Below are 5,121 nucleotides of genomic sequence, written 5' to 3' on the forward strand. Positions count from 1 at the left end.
CAGCATTTGAGAGTTCCTGTTACCCTGTATTCTCACCAACCCTTATCAATTTCATTCTGTTTGAGAATCTGGTACATATCTAGCTGTCTCTTCAGGAAGATTTCCATAAGCTGCCATGTGACATCTCTGCTTACACCTCATTGACCATGCCCTAGTCACATGGTAAGTCCTATCTGTAATAAAGGTTAGAAAATTCGGGTTTTACTCTGGACTGACATCTGCACAGTCACAACTTGGAGTTTTTTAATTAAAATAAGGAGAGAACAAATTTGGGGACATACATAGTAGTCTCTGCCACATTAATAATAATTTAAAAATAGCTAACTTTTATTGAGCACTCACTGTGTGACAAACACTATTATAAACACTTTGCCACTCTTTATAAACTAGATACCATATTACAAACTCCAATTTACAGATAAGAAAACTGGGACACTGAGAACTTAAGTATCTAATTAATTTATTAATGAGTAGTGTTAAGCTAAAAAGTATGAGACAGAATTGCAAACCCAGGTAGTCTGGTTCAGAATCCAGGCTTTTAGCTAGGCCATACATTCTTTAGAAGGAATATTTGTTCTTGGTCTGCTATATGGTTTGCAAGGATTCTCTCCCAGCTTATCTTTGGGAAATTTCTAGAAGTTTTCTTTTATATTTACATTGGATTTTACCACATCTGAATCATCTATATTTTATCTCAGTTGTTAATGTTTCTGCATCATTTCTAAAATTATGCATATAAGAGAATCTTAGGAAAATTAGTTTTCCCTCTAAGTTTTAATTCACCATTATTTGCACCACTACTATTTTGAATCTAGGTGGAAATAAATGCTTAGACACACTTGAATATAAACTAAGTTGATAAGCTATAAAGGAAGGCGGGGGAACTCCCCTTCTATCTAGATTAATTCCACACCTTTGTGGAAATTTCCTGTGATGATGTTAAGCTTCATTGTTGCAGTCATGCTGTGCTGTTGAGGCCATAGCAATAATGTTTAATGTTTTTGAGAACATACTTTATATGCCAGGCCCAGTATGGAAGCACTGAAAAGGCAAAAAATAAGGAAAAAATCTTTAATAAGCTCACAAATCCTTGTCTGAAGTTATTTTTCATCTCTTCAGATAATTCTGTACACTGTTGCCAGGATGATATTTCTAAAACAACTTACTGAGAATATAATTCTGTTATATACTCTTTCATCTTTCTTTTATTTTTATTATTTTTTTAATTTAATTTTATTTTTTAACTATACAATATTGTATTGGTTTTGCCATATATCGAAATGAATCCGCCACAGGCATACATGTGTTCCCCATCCTGAACCCTCCTCCCTCCTCCCTCCCCATACCATCCCTCTGGGTCGTCCCAGTGCACCAGCCCCAAGCATCCAGTATCGTGCATCGAACCTGGACTGGTGACTCATTTCATATATGATATTATACATATTTCAATGCCATTCTCCCAAATCATCCCACCCTCTCCCTCTCTCACAGAGTCCAAAAGACTGTTCTATACATCAGTGTCTCTTTTGCTGTCTCGTACACAGGGTTATTGTTACCATCTTTCTAAATTCCATATATATGCATTAGTATACTGTATTGGTGTTTTTCTTTCTGGCTTACTTCACTCTGTATAATAGGCTCCAGTTTCATCCACCTCATTAGAACTGATTCAAATGTATTCTTTTTAATGGCTGAGTAATACTCCATTGTGTATATGTACCACAGCTTTCTTATCCATTCATCTGCTGATGGACATCTAGGTTGCTTCCATGTCCTGGCTATTATAAACAGTGCTGCGATGAACATGGGGTACACGTGTCTCTTTCAATTCTGGTTTCCTCAGTGTGTATGCCCAGCAGTGGGATTGCTGGATCATAAGGCAGGTCTATTTCCAGTTTTTTAAGGAATCTCCACACTGTTCTCCATAGTGGCTGTACTAGTTTGCATTCCCACCAACAGTGTAAGAGGGTTCCCTTTTCTCCACACCCTCTCCAGAATTTATTGCTTGTAGACTTTTGGATCGCAGCCATTCTGACTGGCGTGAAATGGTAAAATCTGAAATCCTTAACATGGAACAACTATTCACTCAACCCCATTTACATTGGAACCTCGAACCACTGGCCATTCTCTGAACATCCCCCACATCCTCCCACTCCCAAGTCGTTGTTCCTGCTGTTTTATTTTGTTTTCTAATCACAGATTGAAGCAAAGCAAAGCAAAGTGAAGTCGCTCAGTTGTTTCTGACTCTTTGTGACCCCATGGACTGTAGCCTACCATGCTCCTCCATCCATGGGATTTTCCAGGCAAGAGTACTGGAGTGGGTTGCCATTTCCTTCTCCAGAGTGTCTTCCCTACCCAGGGATTGAACCTGGGTCTTCCGCATTGTAGGCAGACGCTTTACCTTCTGAGCCACCAGGGAAGTCTGTTTCATTTTGTTTTCTAATCACACGGTGAACCCTATTTATTCTATAAGGTTCAGTTTAGATGTTTCCACCTCCCATTGATAATATTGGAATAGTTGTTGTTTAGTCACTGAGTCATGTCTGTCTCTTTTTTGACCCCATGGACTGTAGCCTGCCAGGTTCCTCTGTCCGTGGAATCTCCTAGGCAAGAATACTAGAGTGGGTTGCCATTTTTTTCTCCAGGGTATTTTCCCAACCCAGGGATTGAACCTGCATCTCTTGAACTGGCAGAAGGATTCTTTACCACTGAGCCAAAAGGGAAGCACAATCTTGGAACTGGTTTTTACCTTTTCCACACTTAGAGTTGTCGTCAACATCCCGCTTTAGGAAATTTTCATGCTTTGCATTAAATTTGTTTTTTGTCTGCTTCCCCAACAGACCACAGGCTTCTTGAGATGGTAGACCATGGACCTTGTCTTAATTATATACTTTGTAACTAGTACAGTGCTCCATCTGGAGTAAGGTCTGAAATGAATATTTAATTCAGTTAACATCTGGCACTAGGTTATTTTGAAATAATAGCTATCAAGATTTTGTTTGTTATTCATTTTTAGGTTTTCTATGTTTTTATAAGAGCACTAATGTGTATGAAATATTACAGCTACACACACACCAGCCAGTGAGCATGGTATGACTATGGCAGATAATCATCTTGAAACAGAATTGCAGATTAGTCTGAAACTGATCAGGGAGAAAATCTGGATATATGGAATGAAATAACATTGCACAAATGTGTTGCATAAGTAGCTTATTGTCTTGCATTTGCAAATTTATGGGTGTAGCCTCACATACTATCTTTTGATCAGCAAGGAACTACTTCACATAAATAGATTGAGTCCAAACATCTTAGCACAACATATGTCATCTAATTAAACTAGTAATTGTGCTAGAAGAGAGCTGTGGTAGTATCGGCATGTAAAGAGATTTTCACAAGTATGGAAGAGAAATCTAACCTTTCATATTCACGTAGTTTACTCTTTTCACATAAAGAAGCCAAATGTTATTGTAGCTTATATTTGCAACATTTGTCTCTGGAGACACTTTTAGTATTTTTCTGTTCCACATATCCAACTTCTGAACGTTTTTCTAAGTATGAGCTGTCTCATATCACACATGCTCCCTGGCTCTTTCACACACTGAAAATTCACATAAGCTATGTTTCTGGCCAAGATGAAAATTTATCCATGCTTATACTTGACTCCATACCCTCCAAAGGAGACACAGGCGGGTGTAAACAGTTATGCTGGTGTCCTTTTCCTTGGGGAAAATGAAAAAGCTAACTCTATACTTTAACATAAGCCCGGGTAACGTTTACCCTAACACCTTTCATATTGTTACCGAACCAAACTTGGATCCTTACTTGCTTGCCTTAGTGCTGTAAAGCCTATCTACGGACACCAGGTTGTGGTGAAGAAAAGTGCAGCATTTATTGCAGGGTGGCCAAGCAAGTTGTTCAGGACAGCTAGTGCTCAAAAAAGCCAGAACTCCTCCCACCTCCCCCCGCCCCCAGGGGTTTCAGCAAGGCATTTAAAAAGGCAAGATGAGGGAGGGACATCCCAAGGTATGTGATCAGCTTGTGCCCAGTTCTCTGATTGGTTGATGGTAACAGGGCGATGTCACATGGGTTAACATTATTGATTCTTAGGCACCAGTAGGTTGGGGGCTACATGCTTATGATCATCAAGTAATTAATTTCTTCTATTTGGGGGTGGTTTTAGCATCTATAAAACAGCTCAGGAAATGTGCATCACTACTGTTATCTAAGTACTTCAGAGAGGATATGGGGGAGAAATCTGCCTGGGAAAGCCTCATAAGGTTCTACTTAGTTACAGTATCTTATGGTCCAGTGAGTTTAAAATTTGCCCAAAATTACACAGGTAGGTCCAGAACACAAGTCTTCTGACTTCCACCCAGTGAGGTGTAATTGTTCAGTCACTGATTTGTCCATCATCTATTTTGAAGCACACATTATGTGGAGGAACCATGCTAGTTGGAGAGCGCAAATGATGCTACTCCATCAACGTGGCAGGGAAAATAAGACATTCACATTGATAATTAGTTATTCCCTGAGAAAATTAATGTCCTGAGAGGTATGGGAATATAAAAAGGAGATAATGCTGTATTAGTTTAACAAAAATTGATTAGATAACTCATTTAGATATTTCACCAGATTAACCACAACCGTGGAAATCTAGCTGTTTGAACCACAAAAGCCATCACAGTATTACTATGTACCTAATGAAAAATGAACCAACTTATAAAATAAATAACTTCCTAAGGGCTAAATTTGCAAATTCAAGCTATAATTAGTTACAAGAAATGTCACAGATATCTATGGTAGTGTCATCCTTATAAAAGGTGGGAAAACCATTACTTCTCTTATTCTCTCCAAAAGAAGTCTTAAAGTAGTCCTTATGGATGTGAGAGTTGGACTATAAAGCAAGCTGAGTGCTGAAGAATTGATGCTTTTGAACTGTGGTGTTGGGGAAGACTCTTGAGAGTCCCTTGGACTGCAAGGAGATCCAACCAGTCCATCCTAAAGGAAATCAGTCCTGAATATTCATTGGAAGGACTGATGCTAAAGCTGTAAGTTCAATACTTTGGCCACCTAATGCAGAGAACTGACTCATTGAAAAAGACCCTGATACTGGGAAAAATT

The 5,121-nt window shown here is 38.7% G+C and overlaps 1 non-coding gene across 1 annotated transcript; it reads right to left on the reverse strand.

Moving 5' to 3' along the window:
* Positions 1-2,347: 2,347 nt before the first annotated feature.
* TRNAC-ACA lies at positions 2,348-2,419 on the reverse strand. Its single transcript has one exon. It is a non-coding gene; the product is annotated as a tRNA-Cys (tRNA).
* Positions 2,420-5,121: the final 2,702 nt, after the last annotated feature.

This window comes from Bubalus bubalis, chromosome 3 (genome assembly GCF_019923935.1).
Source record: "Bubalus bubalis isolate 160015118507 breed Murrah chromosome 3, NDDB_SH_1, whole genome shotgun sequence".
Taxonomy (NCBI): Eukaryota; Metazoa; Chordata; class Mammalia; order Artiodactyla; family Bovidae; genus Bubalus; species Bubalus bubalis.